General features: G+C 39.9%; 1 protein-coding gene across 5 annotated transcripts in view; it reads left to right on the top strand.

Annotated features, from left to right (window-relative positions):
- The window catches only part of LOC134207769 (E3 ubiquitin-protein ligase Ubr3), a 187,153-nt gene that overhangs the window by 4,172 nt on the left and 163,318 nt on the right, over nucleotides 1–19,663 (top strand). Inside the window, exons 1-2 of one of the 5 annotated variants that reach the window (XM_062683644.1) lie at nucleotides 5,319–5,368; nucleotides 5,433–6,116. The exons of 1 other annotated variant lie outside the window; for it this stretch is intronic. The gene's annotated coding sequence lies outside the window, so the exon portion shown is untranslated. Of the gene's footprint in view, nucleotides 1–5,318; nucleotides 5,369–5,416; nucleotides 6,117–19,663 lie in introns of those variants that run through there. 3 more of the 5 variants (XM_062683643.1, XM_062683646.1, XM_062683645.1) reach the window with 3 other exon arrangements.

The following is a 19,663-nucleotide window of genomic DNA, read 5'->3' as shown; positions in this document are numbered from 1 at the left end:
AAAGCAAAAGCTACGATAGCATAAAACCGAAAATTGAGAGATAATGAAAAATAACGGAATGAAAAGTTAGCAACAAAATTGTTTTCTTTTTTGTTGCTGACAAAACTTTTCGGATCTTTGTCATTATTATCTCCGACAAAAACAAAGCTTTGTCGTTGGTTCTCTTTTGTCGCTTGTTTTACATGTGCATCCAAGAAAAATTGATCCCCTGTCCATGCTTCATGTCTATAAAGGACCACTGGTAGAATCAGAGTTTTGTATAGAGCAAATTTCGTTTCTGTCTGCATGTTGAGGGACCTAAGCTGGTTACGTAATCCGTAAAAGTCCCTATTCGCAGCAGCATGTCACATGTCACAAGCGTTCTAAGGTAAACAAATTCTTCAACAACTTCAAACACATCCCCATCAAGCACTACCTCAGCACCAACACCACTAGGTCGTCCTCTATCTCTACCTGCCACCATGTACTTTGTCTTGGTAGAGTTAATGGTTAAGCCTATCCTCGCCGCCTCCCTCTTCAGTGAGACAAAAGCTTCCACTACTGCTCTGCGATCGATTCCAATAAGGTCGTCCAATAGAGGTAGTAAACTATAGAGGACGATTGTCGCTGCGGTTCCCTTTGTTATCGTCTCCAAACAAGTTGGGTACCTATCTGTCAAAACGTACTGATTTTCCTTCATTGACATTTAGTGCCCTATCCTCACCAGCAAAAGATGTTTCGCCAGTGACGGCAGCGACAATCTTCCTCTATAGTTTATTACTTGATTTCGAGCCATCCAGCGTTGCACGTATCAGTCTAATCAGTTTCGCCGGAAAACCATGTTTGGACATTATTTGCCACAGCTCATTTTGTTTCACTGAATCGTACGCTGCTTTGAAATCAATGAACAGATGGTGACTATGCAAGTTGTACTCCCAGAATTTATCAAGGATCATCCGTAGGCTAAACATCTGATCCGTCGTTGATCGGCCCTCACAAAAACCTGCCTGGTATTCGCCGACGAAGGACTCCTCAAGCGGTCTCAGTCTGTTAAACAGGATACGCGACAGGATTTTGTACGCCGAGTTCAGAAGGGTGATCCCTCTGTAATTGGCACACTCTAGTCTGTGCCCTTTCTTATATGTGGATTGATTGATGCAGCTGCTCACTTCCGTGTTTGAGAAGCTCGATCTTTACTGTTTTTCAGCTCGTTTCTTAACCTCGTCCAGCGTTGGTGGTTCCACAGCTTGTCCGTCGCTCCTTAATACACTTTCATTTTCACCGTTCAACAAATCTTTGAAGTGCTCCTTCCACCTGGCTCTTGGTCATTGCACTTGGCGGGAAGTCTTATGCCGCGCGCCATTGACAGTTGCGTAAAACCTTCGCATATCGTTTCTATCCATGTTCTCCTGCGCTTCAGCTATCACACTCTCTTCGTGTTGCCTTTTTGTTCTACGGTGCATTCGTTTCTCTTCTGCCCTTGCTACACTGTACCGTTCTCTGTTGAAACGGGTACGAGCCACTATCATTTGACTCCTAGCTACATTTTTCTCGTCCGTTACTCGCTGGCACTCCTTATCGAACCAACCATTGAGTCGCTGTGCAGTGCCTAACACTTCCTGCGCTGTTGTAGTCACAGCTTCGTGGATATTTTCCCACAATCTGTTGACGTCGCCAGATCCGGTGGCATCTCCTATCCGCTCGTCCAGCGTCTGGTGGTACTGTTCAGCAACTCCTTCAACTGACAAGCGTTGGATATTGAAACGCATAGTTCTGTTGTTTCGTGAATTCAAGATAGTTATCCGAGTCGATGTTCGGACCTCTGAAGGACCTTACATCTATAGCATCCGAGAAATGTCGTCCGTTGACCAGCACGTGGTCTATCTGTGAGCAAGTGTCTCCACTCGGATGTTGCCAAATGTGTTAGCGGATATTCTTACGTGCCAAGTAGGTACTGCTTATTGCCACCCTCTAGCAGCAGCAAAGGTTACAAGTCGCAGACCATTATCGTTGGTAGCGGAATGAAGGCTTTCCGTACCAATGACAGGGCGGAAGAAACTTTCTCTTCCGATCTGCGCATTTGCATACCCGATGACAATCTTTACATCGTGTGTTGGGCACTCTCCGTAGGCCTTATCAAGGATCTCATAGAACTCATCCTTCACGTCATCAGGCTTATCGTTTGTTGGGGCATAGCTGCTGGTCAGGCTATAATTGAAGAATTTGCCCTTCATTTTCAACACGCAAATGCGGTCACTTATCGGCTTCTACCGGATAACACGATAACTCCTCGTTCTGCTCTGTCACCGCCGCTATAGTAGATGTGGTACTTGAATGAAGTGTTTGCTATGGGATCCACCGCCCGGAATTTACGTTCTCCAGTTCTGGGCCACCGTATTTCCTGGATTGCTGCCACACTCACGCCGACCTTCTGCAGCTCACGAGCCAGGAGCCCAACACGTGCTGGTTCATTCAAAGTTCTCACGTTCCAAGATCCGACTCGCTGGCACTCGGACGATGATCAGCCGCCCCTAACATGGGGAACAGACGCTCGATCAAATTTGCACCTCCGGAGAGGAGCAAATCCTCCCTTCCCTGTCAGCATACGACCATAGTTTCCACCGGGGTTGGTTACCCGATCTTACCTAAGGTTGCTAGTATCCCAGCGCCACGAGGAGGTAGAGATAAGAGTTTCTGAGTAAGAGGCTAAGGACCGCAAAATGGTGTCTATTTTATTCCTTCAGGTACGCGAAGTAGCAATGCGAGTCGTTTTATAGTAGACACCTTTACGTGGTGTGTTACGGGGTAAGATCTACCACGGTTACATTGCCAGCTACAGGCAAATCCTGACCCAACGAATACCTTCCTCATTATCCAACTCCGTGGTATTTATGAGGGTGTCGCTAAGTCGGTGGCCTCTCGTTAAGTAAGTACCACATCAACATTTCCTTCCCCTCTCTAGTTACGGTGAAGATGGGCGTGGCCAGGAGTAGTAATCTTCATGCTTTTGTTATTTTTGTTTAAGACTGAAATCAAGGACCACTCCCCTTCTTGATTTCTGATAGCATTCTAGATAAGGATCTCAAAAGTAAAACATGAGTATCACTAGTGTCCAATCTACGAATTACACCGTAACAATGCTAATGCTAATGCTAATTTTTATGCGTGTCGTTTTATAGGCGACAATTTTTACGCGGATTATTTTAATGAGTCTCTACGCGGTTTTTAATAAAAATCCGGAAATATACGGAAACTACGACAAAACTATTGTTAATGAAATAGTTTTTTATGCGGTTTTCGGAATTTGCGTAGTTTTTGAAGATTCACGCGGTTTCGATTTACACGGAACGTATCCTCCGCGTGAAAACCGACTTCAGTACATTCCAGTGGCTTGTGAAGAATCAGACTTATTTGAACAGAATCGACGCGTTCTACAAGTGAACGATCGATCAAACACTAATGAAAACGCTTATGAAATAAAGAAGGAGGAATTCTGAGGAATTATAAGTTAGTTTTGACTAGAGGCATGCTTTTAACATTATTGTCATGTCAGCAGAGTTTGAATCCAAAAGAGAATGAGAAAATCTCTCACTTATCATGTCTGTATACACTCTCGATAGGTAGCATACCGTGAGAGACGGTTTTCGGTAGCTGTTACGATAATGAACTGATTCGGGGGGCTACAACCCATAATAAATTTCTTTTAATAAACCCCAATTTCGGAAGGCACCGGTTCTGATGATGCATTTCAACTTGTTTTACACAGCTGTGCGAAAAAATGAGCGAGAACAAAGCGTTTTATCAAACCCGCTCGGTGGGGGCCGGCTATCCGAATTAGTTTTTTTTCAACTTGTATACTGCCGTGAATCGCATATTTGTCCCATATGAATAGGAAAACCATCTAAGATGGGAAAGATATGCGAATAAAGGCAGTATACAAGTGCGATAGTTTTGTTTTCATATAGCTTGTTATGATTCGAAGAGGTTTTTGCCTCTTTTTTATCGTTGTTCGTTATCTATTTAGAGCAATTTCTGCAATCCCTGCATGTCAGTCATCAGTCATGTATATAAAATTGAACCTTAAAGGGCGTAATAGATCATTTATTAAAATAATTATCGAGTTAAATATTAGAAATAAAATTGAATGTATTGGGGATTGGCATCAAGTTACTCATAAATGACTTAATCTGAATAGGCTAAAAGGCGATTTTTCTAGAAATTCTAGAAAAATATTTCTAACGTAAATCCAGTAATATCTTGATTTTATTCTTCCCCTGGTGAGTTTTGGGGTGATAAAATAGGGGCTGTTACAAAATCAGAAAAAATATTTCATTTAATTTTTTAATTAATTTCACTAATATGAATAAGTTTATGGCTTGGATAGGCAAAATGCGCGAACGGTACCCGTTATTTATTTTTTGAAATGCTTACAGAATCCTTCACAGTTACTTAGAAGTCGTTCATAATAAACCACAGGTGATAAAAGTTATTTCATAAAAATCATTGTTGTTTGCGGTATTATTTACTCATTTGAACTATTACCTACGGAAGTTAACATTAACGCATCAACAACCACAAGAGCATACATACTTTATTGACTGATACAATCATTTGCCTCACTTTTTTGACATTTCATAGAGCTTGTTGAATTAAAATCGATAAACCGAATATATATTTTTTTAATTTCCATTCAAAGTCATTTTGATCCGAATATTCCAGTGATTATTTTGCTTTGCTTCTTACCATAAATCAATCACACTAGACATCAACATTCTTGATAAATCGCAAAACAGTTTTTCCGGAAGCTGCTCTAGAGACTAAGTCCCTGTGATCTGTCAAACTACGTCATTATACAATAATCTATGCTTGTCATAAGACGAGTTTGTACCTTCCCATTTAATTCCACCACTTTATTGTACCTTGACAGATACGTATTTCGACCTCAACAGTAAGGGCGTCTTCAGTGTCTCGTACTTGACTCGACTTGAAGTCGTGAAGTCGAATCAAGTACGGGACACTGAAGATGATCTTACTGTTGAGGTCGAAATACGTATCTGTCAAGGTACAATCAAGTGGTGGAATTAAATGGGAAGGTACACACTCGTCTTATGACAAGTGAAGCTCAAAATAATTTTCTTATGTAATCTATGCTTTGATTGTAAACTTCGTCAATTTGACAAGTGGCAAGGTGGTGTAAAATTTCCCATACAGCCACGAGAAAAGATAATCAAGCAAAACAGAATTCCATTTGGCATCCCTGCCATTCACGCTGTTGCAGCGCTGCTGCTGAGCACTGCGAGGCGAGCTGCTGCTGCTGGTTCTTGTTTCACACGTTTCAGTATTTTTTCATTCGCTTGCGAGCTGTGATGTGCCAGTTCGGGGCTCTTGGGTAGTTTTTTTTGGTTTGAATTATTTTCGAGAGTGGTGTGTTCTCAAGGTCTTCGAATTTTCAGGTGTGTGGAAGCCATTTTTTGACAGAAAAAGGAAGTTTTTCACGCGATTCGGGCTCTCGTGACCAGTGTGACAAGTGTGTGCTCGGAGCAGGAGGATTTTCCGCCCGGAAGTTGCCGATGCAGGTTGCGCTGTGCGGTTGGTTCAAGAACCGAAAATCGGGAAAAGTGCCGTCCGTAATCAGAGTGGATTTGCTGCCGCTGTCATAAGAAGAAGAGCTTCTTCACCGACGACGGTGTGTGGATGATGATGGTGATGATGATTGAGGAGAAGAAGGACCATCCGAAGCAAAGAGGTGAATAAAAGAAGAGCAAACAGGCATAAGCAAAATTGGACTTTCGAGTTTCGTCCGGCCGGGAGATTCTGCTGGCCGGTGTGCGGTGAGGTGTGAACAAGTGTGTGTTGGATAAGGTTTTTTCCCTGCTGGTTGCGGTGAATCGTCCGTTCTGTTCTGGCGGTGTTGTTGTTGTGTTGTTGAAGACGGACGATGGTCAAAAATCGCGTGAGAATGTGTTGGTGATTCATTGATTGTTGAAGAAGAAAACATTATCCATCGACGATATGTTCTGAAGACCCGGGCAAAAACTAGAGGATTATTTACTTTCGCTGTGGTAAACGATCGATGGATTATTTTTTTCGGAACACTTAGGCAGGTGGATTTGGATAAGTGTGCAGATTATACCAAGGTAAGAAGATGGGAAATGTTATCGAAAAGAGAAATATCAGAAAATCGAGGAAGTTCATTACTATTAGGAAAAGGGTGCATTAAAATTTATTTTGCGCTTTCGGCCGAACATTTTTGGACTCCTTTTGCGTGATATGTACATTGGGCATAAGCAAAATAACCGCAAATTTCGTAGTTGCATCGTGAAGCATACGATTTTGCCTTACAACCTCAATGTGCACAGTCCAAGAGTTCTGGAATTCCTAAATGATCAATAACGGCTCTGATCACGTCCTTGGAATTGATGAGTCGCCCACTGCCACGAGTTTACGTGTCATTTGGGGGCTTATGTTCTATGGCGGAGGTTCATCTTGGTTAACGGATTGTCAATTAGATAACAATGAAGAGAAATGGCATTCTAATTGACTGCAGTAACGAGTTTCGTTCACTTCGAATTCTAACAGTTATTGCTAGAAGTGTCAAGTAGTAGGGGAACTGTTCCGTTTTCAGCACCAATCTCGTTGCTTTTTTTTGCTAACACGCGTGCTCACAAATCACAAAAATAAATGACAAACCAAATTCCTTTTCATTGCTTTGTTTTTGATGGGATGGAAATGGGAGCTATGGGATGAAGTATCGAACCGTTCCCCTATATCAGCGGTTTCCAACTTTTTTCTTGAGAGGTATTCCGTCGAACTAATTCTCGCTTAACTTTTCAAAAGGACCTAAGTAACATTTTTTTCATGAATTAATTTGAATGCGCAATCAACATAACAACATGAACGCTATTGATTGCAGTATTCAAATTAAATCATGAAAAAATGTTACTTAGGTCCTTTTGAAAAGTTAAGCAAGAATTCATTCATTAAGGTACCCCCGATTTTTACCGCCGTAATGAAAATTAGCGTAACTAACAAGATATTATATGAAAAACGGACCAGAAACCCCGGCCCCCGAAAACTGTCAGCCCCGGGCTCTTGCCAAAGTCCGGCCATGCTCTCCATTATCCACATGGTTCCAATCCAAAAAGTTGTTAGTAATTTTCGTTATTCCGAGGAACTTTCCAAATCAATCCGAGCAGGAGAAATTATTTCAATAATACTTAATTCTGTTATTGAGCCTCTTGAAACGGGTTTTCGAATCCCTTGGAAGGAGGCTTCCGAGCCTCTTGAAAGGAGGCTTCCGAGCGTCTTAAAAGGCAATTTAAAAGTAGGCTTTTGAGTGTCTTGCAAGTACTTTTAAATTTGGATTGCGTGAGGATTGCTTTTGAGCCTCTTAAATGGGCGTTTCCGAACCTTCAGATTCTAGATTTTAGTTCAGAAGCATATTACAAACATATCATTCAACATGCTTTTGTCTTAATCAGATCGGTTACATTAAGGATTTTCAAAATTTGTTCTTTCGCCGTTTTGTTTGTTTTTACCTATTGTCCTTCAGCCTTTCATACACTTAGCTGGTTGTGGTAGTCAATATTGATTAGGCTTTGATTTACTGATCGCTATTGATATTATGTACAATACGAAGCCTTAGAATCAAAAATTAAACAATTATCCAGACTTAATTGAAAAAATTTCAAAAAAACATCCACCATTACGAATTTTTGTCCGATGTACCCCCTGGGGCCAACCTAGATCTTTAGGATCTTTAGACAATCACAAGAAACACAATGGAATTTATTGCCAGCAAAGGTTGATTCTAAGTTTTTATCCATGAAAAGCATCTTAAGATACAGGGAGAAACCGCTTTGGCTGACTTGGAAGCTGAAACGGATTACCCAAATAGTCTTGAGAACATTATCAACGAGGTAGCATGCACAGCAGATTGATTTTCATCGCCGATAAGACCGGGCTGTTTTGGAAGAAGATGCCAACTCGAAATTATTTGTCGTCTTTATTGGAAGCGACCACAATATATGAATAGTGATAACTTTGAGAACCTTCCTGTTCTCTGGATGAGCAATCCAAAAGCATAAGTGGCAAAGGTTATTTTCAAACAGTGGCTTGAGAGCCTTTTTGTGCCGAAGGTAAAATCTTACATCGATTCGATGGGATTAGAGTTCCAGATGCTTCTCATTATAAATGCAACTGGGCAGATGGATTTTATATACCCACACGTCAAGATGGTTTTTGCTGGCACCTAACACGGCCTTAGTTATACAACCTCTAGATCAGGGTATAATTCTTACGCTTAACAATATTACATTAAGTCAACGTTCGATGTTACATACTTCAGCAAATTGAAGAAAGCTCGTCTTTCAATGTTATCGACGCCCTGAAAAAAAATCCATGAAGAATTGTTGGAAACAGCTAAGGCCGGCAAGTGTAAACAACTGTAAAGCAAGTCAAGAAATTGACAGTGGAAAAAAATGTCAGAGGAGAAGGGTTCCAGAATGCGACAATCAAAGGAGCTCTTAGTTGACATTATTAGTGACGTCCGAGAAGGCGAAGGTGTCGATGATGAACCCGAAACAGAAATTTGTTTGCAATGAATACATGCCGATGGTTGAGGATCTAGTTACTTTTTTTTTGTAGAGCATGATCCTCATTTGGAAAGGGACACGAGCTTTAAAAATGATTTTAAGTATTGAGTAGCTCGTGATATAGAAGTGTTCAAAGAACTTGCATCGCAGGCCAGTAATAAATTTATTATTTAAACGATCAAATACAGTCTCTTCCCGATTTCGGCAACATGACCGGATTTTAATGTTGCCAAAATGGGGATGTTACTACAAAGTATGTGGAGTGTGTTTAAGTGATGCACGTGCATCATAATTGTCATTTTTGCGATATTATTCATAACACGGAGATTGTAGCTCGAACAAAATTGAAACAAACTTAAGAATGGTAATCAAAACATAATGTAACTAATTAGCCAATTTCATAATACAAATTTAATAATAAATAATATTTGAAACTAACAATAGCGTCGGTCATGTCCTTACAAAAATTGTAGTAATAAAAAACGTTTCTATAGTAGTCCATTGAAGTGCTGACTTCAATCTGACATCTCATATAAGTTTTAGTCCACCGAAAATGCTTGTTTTTATCATAATTCACTATATAGGGGGAAAGACGACTTTGGCAGGTTTTGTTCTATTATTGGCAGGGGGGTTTTTGTCGACCAAATTTTATGAAATTTGGCCACAATATTCTTTGATATGCAAAGAATGTTTAGGCCAAATTTGAGCCTAAAAACCCCCTGCCAATAATAGAACAAAACCTGCCAAAGCCGTCTTTTCCCCTAAATCAAATAGCGATCCGACGGATACAAAATGACTAAATTGCTACAAATGAATCGCCTGCTTTGGGCATGCTTACAGCGGCACACTAAGAGTTAACTTTCTGAAATCAGTATGGCGAAAGGCACCTAAGGTTTGATTTCTCAAAATTAAGCACCTCAATCGAAAAAATATTTGGTAGGCGTAGTAGCGGACACCATCCTTCATATCCGGTAACAAATATTTTTTCATGAAAAGTCAGAGGCGTCGCGTCCGCATGTGCAACCTGTGCACTGCACATGTGGCAATTCTATCCCCAACATTTAAACTCTCGATAGATTTCTTGTCTTTCTAATCCAAACATATATTTGAATTATGTGCATTTAATAGATGTTTCATGCAAATTTGACTATTAGATACATAAACGGAAAATATGCGTGCTTTTTATAGGCGGCATGTAATGTGAGGCAACTAAATGCTGCGATGGGGGCGCGTTATATTTTTCTGTACGATATCGAACCCACCCCCCCACACCACATGTTGATTCAACACGGAACTTTCAGCCGAAAACGCTTTGTCATGCATCATACACGCATTATTTTGTATGTGTGGATCATCTGCTGTAACCGCAATCGGCGATGTATAGGTAGTCAAAGCGTTCTTCGCTTGCAGTGCACGGTTTGGTGCCTATCGAGAACCCCTTCAAACAGCGCATGCGCGATTCGGTGAAGAGAGCGCAATCGGAACAAAATCGAAAGAGAAGAGTAAAGGCTCCCCCAGACCTAAGCGATTTCATCGCCGCGACGGCGACAACTAGTCGCCGCGATTCTAACGTTGGGTCGCTGCAGGCAATTTTCTATCTACGCTTCCATACCAATGGCGACAGAATCGCTGTCGCCAAGCGATAGAATCGCGTCGCGACTGTCGCGTCGCGTGTGTTTGGGGGAACCTTAAAGCGCGCGCATTTCTGCTCCCTCAAAGCGTTCCATAACGAAAGTTCCGCGTTGAATAAGCACCGCGAAGCAAAAGCGCTTTTGATATTTGATATTGAATGCGATGGCCAGTTTACATATCCACTAATCCTGGCGACAATGTACTGTCCGATAATACTAGCGCGACATTAGCTCAATTTAAACAGAAATTTTCATCTCTAATAAGCGTTTGCAGTAAAGCCTGTTTACAAATACGCTTATTATATTCGACATTGAAGTATCCGACAATATTAACATAATGTAAGCAGACATTTCATCTTCTGATGAAAATCAGAAATCCAATATATATAGTTAAGGAGGGGGGTACGTCAAATGTCAATGGTCCACACAAATTTAAGAATTTTTTATGAGGAAATGGACGGAAAATTGTTCTGTCCAGTCCAGAATATTGATCAAAGAAATAAATTGTAAATAGAATAATTATTAATTGAGAAGAGTTAAGGCTATGAACTTCATTGTTTATTGTATAGACTTTTTTTCTGATGTGACATGCTAATTCAAGTTATTATTAGTAACTTTGCATGATTGATATAGTCCTTTTCCTTTTCTCTATTTAAAACTTTGTCTTATTTTACGAAATAACTCAAATTAGAATTGAAAGTGCCAGCTCAATAATTTCCGAATAGATGTATGTCTTATTTGTCACATTGAAAACGATTCTGGTGATAGTAATTTTTAATTTTACGAACTATCACTTTTAAGCTATCACTATCAAGTATCTAGAACCAGTTAGATGCAACAAAATAAGCAAAACTTATTGAGAAACGCGCTGGGAAATAACTCGTTTATCATTTCAGGTACCTTTTATGTGTTTTTCTCGAAATATTAAAATAGTGCACAGGTTGAAGAATTGACCACGCGACGCCTCTGTGAAAAGTTCCTAATTTTGAGAAAACTCGCATTAGATGTCTTTCGCCATACAAATTTCTAGCGGTTATCTCATGCTGGCTATTTGCGCAAATACTATAGCGCCTGGAACTATGAGATGAAGTGGCGAACCGTTCCCCTATAATGGATTTTTATGGAGGCAAACTTTTTTGTGGTCGGTGTGATTAAGAGTAAAGTTCTGTGCACAATTTTCGCTGACATTATGGAAAAAACGAACGCAAGGCATAGGACGTTCCATTGTTTTAGAAAATGGTATCGGAAATCTCTATTCTGCACATTGGTCAAGCGTATCCAACTTAGTGTGTGTATGGGTTAACTACACTCGACTCACTAAAACCAAATCCCTTTGCACTAGTCGGTCTCCTAGCACTCAACCCAGGAGTATTTCAGGCGGCAATGATTGATCCATGCGCATTATGTACACCTCGCACGACGAGTGATATAGCCACACTATGTGGAAGCTGGAAGACCATTTGCGGCATGCCACAGGGTAGCTGGGTTCGATTCCCGGTGCCGGTCTAGGCAATTTTTGGATTGGAAATTGTCTAGACTTCCCTGGGCATAAAAGTATCATCGTGCTAGCCTCATGATAATACGATTGCAAAAATGGTAACCTGGTTTAGAAACCTCGCAGTTAATAACTGTGGAAGTGCTTAATGAACACTAAGCTGCGAAGCGGCTCTGTCCCAGTGTGGGGATGTAATGCCAATAAGAAGAAAGAATCGTTTTAATTTCTTGACCAACATTTGAAAAGGGCGTAACAGCCAAAATTTATTCCTTCTGATTCTTCGTCTACATATATAGCTATATATGTGGACGAAGAATCAGAAGGAATAAATTTTGGCTGTTACGCCCTTTTCAAATGTTGATCTAGATTTAATCATTTTAATTCAGTAGCGATTGAAAATGATAATAATAAGGCTCTAGTAACAACATTATGATGTAGAGTTGTTTGGCTTATGTTGGAATAAAAGCTCAAATGCATCTTGAGCGGTGATGATGCCTTTCTGGATATGTTTTATTTTGCCTTAGTGTGATACATTCCAACATTAATTGCCTACTGTAAGGCTTTTACAAAAGCTTACTGGGTTTCCTGAGATCAAACCCAAACATTTTTCAAATTAAATCTTCCACATGTTGTGCAATTGCACAAATCGAGTTTCAGGCATAGTAATCAATTTTCACTCTGGGTGGCTAATACCCGGAATACAGGCAATTAAGTTTGAGTGTACATTCAATTTTGACAATACAATTTTTATCCATTTTTAATTTTTGAAATTGTTTATAAACCGGGTAGAACTCATTTTACTCTCAAAAAACTGCTCAGATATCAAAACCAGAGTAAAAAAATCGCGTTAAAGGAATTTTCCAAGAAAAATGTCAAGATTTAAAAATCTGCGTAAAGAAGTGTCACAGTGTCACAATACGTGTAGAAATGTGAAGTATGATGAAAAAACATATTTATCACCCAGCGGTGATGGTGGCTTTCTCGATGCAAAACGCTTTTTTCACCTCGGTGTACTGCCCATGATCGCATATTTGTAACATTTGCATTTTGGTTGATTTTGTAAATCGTTTGTCAATCCTACCCCACAAACTCAATCATTTCCAGCTTACCAAAGATAAGCAAGATGGTAAAACCTATTTTACTGTTGTGGGATTAGAAGCAGTAAATTTAACTTTCTTGACGATTCACAGGCTTTTTGCAAAATGAACAAAAAAGCGAGTGTTACAAATATGCGATCATAGGCAGTGTAATACGTAGGCAGGGGAGGAGGTTCGGTTGTAGGCACCGTTCGGTGATGGGCACCCCTATGTATCTTTTGACAGATAAGAGATGCTGTCATTCTGACAACCGTCATTTGTTTGCTATAATAGCATGCTGTTTTGTGCTCAATATCAAACTGGATGGGCATCTCTACTTTGAACTAGGTACAAATATTTTTTTTGTACTGGAAAAACAACACGAAAGTTTTTTTTGCCTTTTTCAAAGTGTCATACAGTCGACTTTCTACATCTCGATGTTCTATATCTCGATATCTCTCCCTATGTCGATGGTTTGTTCGGTCCCTTCAAACTACATACATTCGGGCATTCTACATCTCGATAACCTCCCTATCTCGATATCTCTCTATCTCGATGTGTTCTGAGTATATTTTGTTCTGAATTCACTCTCCGTATGTCGATATGTTAAAATTTTTAGGCTACTATAGACCTGGGTGCTGCGGATAGAGTCGCTTTTCTGCGCTCAAGCGAGCAGAGGGATATTTTGAAATCACTCCCATGAACAAAATTATTTTGCAGTTATTTGGCTGTCAAACATTTCCCGCTCTTTGAATTTCTCTTCCAACCTTGCATGAGGGCGCACAAATGCGCTAGACTCTACATGACTTTACGATTGTTTACATACATTCATGCTCCAATCAGCTGCTGAATCTCGTGAAATTTCGTAACGAGTGCTTTTTAGTTGCATTCCCACTAATTTTCCACTCGAAATATAATGTGAGAATATTTGTTACAAAGAATACAAAACTCAAACAAAGTTTATTTTATTTTTCCCAACATAATAACAATACTTCACAATATTAGTTCAGAAACGAACATAACCACAATCTTCAATGTTTGGCTCCGGCACAATAGAAAATTTTGGCTTCAGTTTGACAACCAAATCGATTCTATCCGCACCACCCAGCTATAGACCATTTCTGGACAATAACAAACACATCAACAATAAGAAATGACATTTGTTTTGTTGTCGTTTTTCATAACAACAAGCTTTTTCGGATCTAGTGCCCATTTCAATTTTCCTTCCATTTCTCGATCTCTCCCTATATCGATGGTCCCTTCAATATCGAGATGTGGAGAGGCGACTGTAATTTGAAGTGATTTAATTCAAAAAGTGAGTTCCAATGCGTATTTACACAGTAAATTTCATCTATTTTGAGCCCCAATGTCGATTGCCATCAAAATTTTAGAGCGATTTTTTTTCTTCACATTCTAAAAAGGCTGCGAAATTCGGTTGTGGGCACCATTTTTGTTTCGGTTATGGGCACCCTCATTTTATTGATAAATCATCCAATATCGTTTTAGTTGTCCCTCAGCTTATTTTCAATAACGTTTTTATGCAATTATTTGACATAATTGATCGAAATAATGAGTTTATTTAATATTTTTGTTCTTTGGGCATGTCTAGTTATTATACACACACTTTTTGGAACAAAGCGTTGACCGATTTGCTTGCAACAAGTTGAATTCGACGGGGAATGCTTTCCCATTGTTTCCTATTAAAAATTATCAGATCGGACTATGGGATCAAAGTTTATGGCCAAAATATTATTTTTTGTAATGAACGAGAAAGGCACTATTGCCGCTAGGGTGATTAATCAGGATTTTTTTGACTGAGATGCATACCAATAAAACGTAAAAACGTCACCTGAAGTGCTATTTAAGACCTTTCTTATGTGATTTTTTTTTCAACATCCTTTTTAATGCACCGAGGGAGATACAGGGGATGGACAAAATAATTAGGATAGGCAAATTTTGGGTAAAATTAGATGTGATGCAACTACCTTATTTATCATCCGATTTTGACAATTCAGGTATGCCTGAACTAGGAAATTAATGCAGTTTGACGGTATGTCAATTCCATGACTATGGTCACCGGATTCCGGAGATATTCCGGGTTTTTCGGAGGTAGGTTCAAAACCGTAAATTTGAGGTGGATATTAGGAGAAGTTGTGGTTGAAAATTGAGTAATATTAGTAACCACAAATGAAGTAGGGCTCTTGCTGAATGAAACCATATATTGAGATTTGGAATCGGGCCAGAATCAAGTGAGATATGGCCATTTCTTTATAATCGGTTCCGATCGATACTTATCAAAGGGGTCAGGCCACAACTTCATTTGAATCTCGCTTTTTGATAAATGCTCCACTATGATTTTATTCTAGAAGGCCTCTAAAGTGTCAAGAATGAAAAACCAATTGAATAAACGGATCCTGGAGACGCTGGGAAGTCCCCGGGGAACCTGTGAATGGGGACATTTAAGTTTTAGCACCAAAATCAGTCATTCGACGGCTCTTTTTTCATGGTTTTCGATCAGGAAGCGAAGTATTAATCTAAAATGGTCAATTTACTGTTCTGACCGCTTCCAGGACCTACGGATTGGACCCGGGGAACCATTGACGGCTCTGACCAAGATGAATACACCACTAGGTGTTCCAAACTGCCAAATTCACGATTCAGCCATCTTGGATTTTAGTATGAGAGAGCCAGCCGTTGTTTATGTTTTGCACCGAAAATGAATTTTTCACCGCCTTCTTCTCGTCCATAAATTGGGAAGATTGAAACACCTAGCTGTGTATTCATCTTGGCTCTGACCACTTCCAGGATCTACGGATTGGCCCCGGGGAACCTGTGGAAGGGAACATTTAAGTTTTAGCACCAAAACCAGTCGTTCGACGGCTCTTTTTTCATGGTTTTCGATCAGGAAGCGAAGTATGAATATAAAATGGTCCATTGACGGCTCTGACCGCTCCCAGGACCTACTGGTTGCCTCCGTGGAACCTGTGGAAGAGGGCATTTTATTTTTAGTACCAAAACCAATCATTCGACGGCCCTTTTTCCATGGTTTTCGATCAGGAAGCAAAGTATGAATATAAAATGGTCCATTGTCGGTCCTGACCTTTTCCAGGGTTTACGGATTGGTCCCGGGGAACCTGTGGAAGGGGACAATTTAGTTTTAGCACCAAAACTAGTCATTCGACGGCACTTTTTTCATGGTTTTCGATCAGGAAGCGAAATATGAATTAAAAATTCCAGGACCTACTGATTGCCCCCGTGGAACCTGTGAATGAGGACATTTTAGTTTTAGCACTAAAACCAGTCATTCGATTTTCGATCAGGATGCGAAGTATGAATATAAAATGGTCCATTGACGGCTCTGACCGCTTCCAAGACCCACGCATTGCTCCTGGACAATCTGTGTAAGGGGACATTTTATTTTAAGCATCATAACCAGTCATTCGACGTTTTGCCTTTCTCGTATACTAAGTATACGTAAAGGCTATAATTTCACTCCAAAACCAAACTTTTGATTGAAGGCTCGGAGACCCATAGTGTTATATACCAATCGACTCAGCTCGACGAATTGAGGTGATGTCTGTTTGTGTGTATGTATGTATGTGTGTGTGTGTGTATGTGTGTATGTGTACAAAATTTGTAGACACACTTTTTGGAACTTAGCATTATCCGATTTACTCGCAACAAGTTGCATTCGACGGGGAATGTTTGCTATTGAAAATTGGCCCGATCGGACATTGCGTTTCGGAATTATTTAAAAATCATTGTTTTTTCCAAAGGTTCCCCTCGAAAAAAAAAATTTCAAAATCGAAAAAAAATGTTTTTTTTTAGAATTGTTGCAATTCATAGTAATTAATGCAAAAACATGCAAAATGATAGAAAATATGCGATTTATTCTCCTAAAGTGCTTTTTTGACCATTAATATGTGGTTTTTTCAGTACATTTTACGATCATCATCGCCGCTAGGTGGATTAATCTGTTTTTTTTTTAGTGGTTTCGATTAGGAATCGAGAAAAGAATATAAAAGGGACCATTGAGGGGTCTGACCGCTTTCTGTACCTACAGATTGACCCAGGAAACCTGTGGAAGGGGACATTTTAGTTTTAGCACCAAAACTAGTCATACAACGGCTCTTTTGTCATGGCTTTGGACCAGGAAGCAAAGTAAGAAGTAGGCAGCTTCCCCGTGAGCTATCCGTAGGTCCAGAAAACGGTCAGAGCCGTCAATGGTCCATTTCTTGTTCATACTTCACATTCTGATTGATATATAAATGAAAAAAGAGCCGTCCAATGATTGTTTTTTGTGTTAAAACTAAAATGTCCCCTTCCACAGTTCCCCGGGGGCAATCCGTAAGTCCTGGAAGCGGTTAGATCCATTAATGGTCCAATTTATACTCATACTTCGCTTTCTGATCAAAAATCACGAAAAAAAGTTATTGGTTTTAGTGCTGCAACTTAAATGTTCCTTTCCACTGGTTTTCAGGGGGGAATCTGTAGGTCCTGAGAGCGGTCAGAGTAATCAATGGTCAATTTTATATTCATACTTTGCTTATATTAAAGAAGAGCTGTCGAATGATTGATTTTGGTGTAAAAACTAAAATGTCCCCTTATACAGGTTCCTCGGGGGCAACCAGTAGGTCCTGGAAGCGGTGCTTAAACTTATATGTTCCCTTCCACAGGTTCCCCGGGGATAATCCTTGGGTCCTGGAAGCGGTTAGAGCCGTCAATGATCCATTTTATTTTCGTACTTCGCTTCCTGATCGATAACCATGAATAAAGAGCTGTCGAATGGATGGTTTTAGTGCTAAAACTAAAATGTCCCCTTCCACAGGTTCCTCGGGGCCAATCCGTAGATCCTGGAAGCGGTCAGAGCCGACAATGGACCATTTTTTATTCATACTTCGCTTCCTGATCGAAAACCTTGAAAAAAGAGCCGTCGAACGACTGGTTTTGGTGGTTAAACTAAAATGTCCCCTTCCACAGGTCCCCCGGGGCCAATCCGTAGGTCCTGAAAGCGGTCAGAACCGTAAATTGACCATTTTATATTTATGCTTCGCTTCCTGATCGAAAACCATGAAAAAAGAGCCGTCGAACGACTGGTTTTGGTGCTAAAACTTAAATGTCCCCATTCACAGGTTCCCCGGGGACATCCCAGCGACTCCAGGATCCGTTTATTCAATTGGTTTTTCATTCTTGACACATGAGAGGCCTTCTAGAATAAAATCATAGTGGACCATCTATCAAAAGCGAGATTCAAATGAAGTTGTGGCCTGACTTCTTTGATAAGTATCGATCGGAACCGATTATAAAGAAATGGCCATATCTCACTTGATTCTGGTCCGATTCTAAATCTCAATATATGGTTCCAATCAGCAAGAGCCCTACTTCATTTGTGGTTACTAATATTATTCAATTTTTAACCACAACTTATCCTAATATCCACCTCAAATTTACGGTTTTGAACCTACCTCTGAAAACCAGGAATATCTCCGGAATGCGGTGACCATAGTCGGTTCCATTGACATACCGTGAAACTGCATTAATTTTCTAGTTCAGGCATGCCTGAATTGTCAAAATCGGATGATAACTACACATCTAATTTTACCCAAAATTTGCCTATCCTTATTATTTTGTCCATCCCCTGTATTATCACTGCTAGGTGAATTGATTTGAGTTTTTAGTGTTTTCTGGATTTTAGAATAAATAAACTATTCCTTGTCTTTAAATCTGGGTGGTTTTTATTCATGCTTCTTTATTTTTAGCCAAGTTTTCAAGGGTGCCCACAACCGAACCACAAAATGAAAATGTTCAAAAATGTCAAATTTTCTAAATTGCCAATATTTTTTCCCAAATCGATGAAATCATACTAATTTCTTTGCTAGTAGTAAGGTTATACGTTTAGCTTTCCATTGCTATACAAATGTCGGCACAAGATCAACCAGGGCCAAAGTTATGGACCAAACAAAAAAGGGTGCCCACAACCGAACCTCCTCGCCTACCAAAAATAATTGCCTACATTTCGGCGGATGCACATGATTTATAGCGAGTCATACACGCTGGGTAAATATTAGTTAATTACTAGGGTTATGGTTTCCCCCTTTTCTTAACCTTCAGCAACTCGCTTCAGCTTTCATAACACGAGAACTCGCGTGTTGTAAAAAGTACAACAGTATGTACTAAAATCCGTTACAGTCAAACCTCCATGAGTCGATGTTCTATGACTCGATATCGACTCATGGAAGCAAATTATGCCATGTTAAAACATATTTTCCGGGTTACTGTGATGGCCCCTTCAAACAGCTCTCCAAGGATTTTCTCTTCCACATCTCGATATTTCCATGAGTCGATGGTCCCTTCAGTATCGACTCATGGAGGTTTGACTGTATAATGAAGCCAATTCAAATGATATTAATGTGATTTTTTCGGGAAAATAATAAAGGGGATATATTCTCTCATATTTTTTAAGTCCAATAGATCTTCTGCTGGTCCTCCTGAAGATCCGGAACCAACGGAACACCGGTGAAAAAAGCCCATCTTCACAATAAATGGCGCATCGTTTCTTATTAGAATTCTAGAAACTCTAAAAACTCTGAAAAAAATCTAAGTTCATCTATAATCCCATGCGGCCCTATGAGTCTCGGAATCTGTGGGAATTAGAAAGGCACCATCTTCTACAAAGTTGTTCGAGGATTTGAATCCAATATGTTGAGAAGCTAATTAGTTTGAAATTCATCAGTTTGGTTTGATATCTCAGAATCTATTGGTTTTGGAAAGTTGCCATTTTCTATAAAGTTGTTTGCATTGGAAACCCATATGTTGAGACACTGTTTAGTTCAGAATTGATCCGTAAGGCGGCGCTAGTGTATATGAGAGATCAGTTTAGCTCGATAT

The sequence above is a fragment of the Armigeres subalbatus genome, chromosome 1 (genome assembly GCF_024139115.2).
Source record: "Armigeres subalbatus isolate Guangzhou_Male chromosome 1, GZ_Asu_2, whole genome shotgun sequence".
Classification (NCBI taxonomy): domain Eukaryota; kingdom Metazoa; phylum Arthropoda; class Insecta; order Diptera; family Culicidae; genus Armigeres; species Armigeres subalbatus.
Note: the sequence above shows the minus strand (reverse complement) of the source record. Positions and strands in the feature narration are given on the sequence as shown.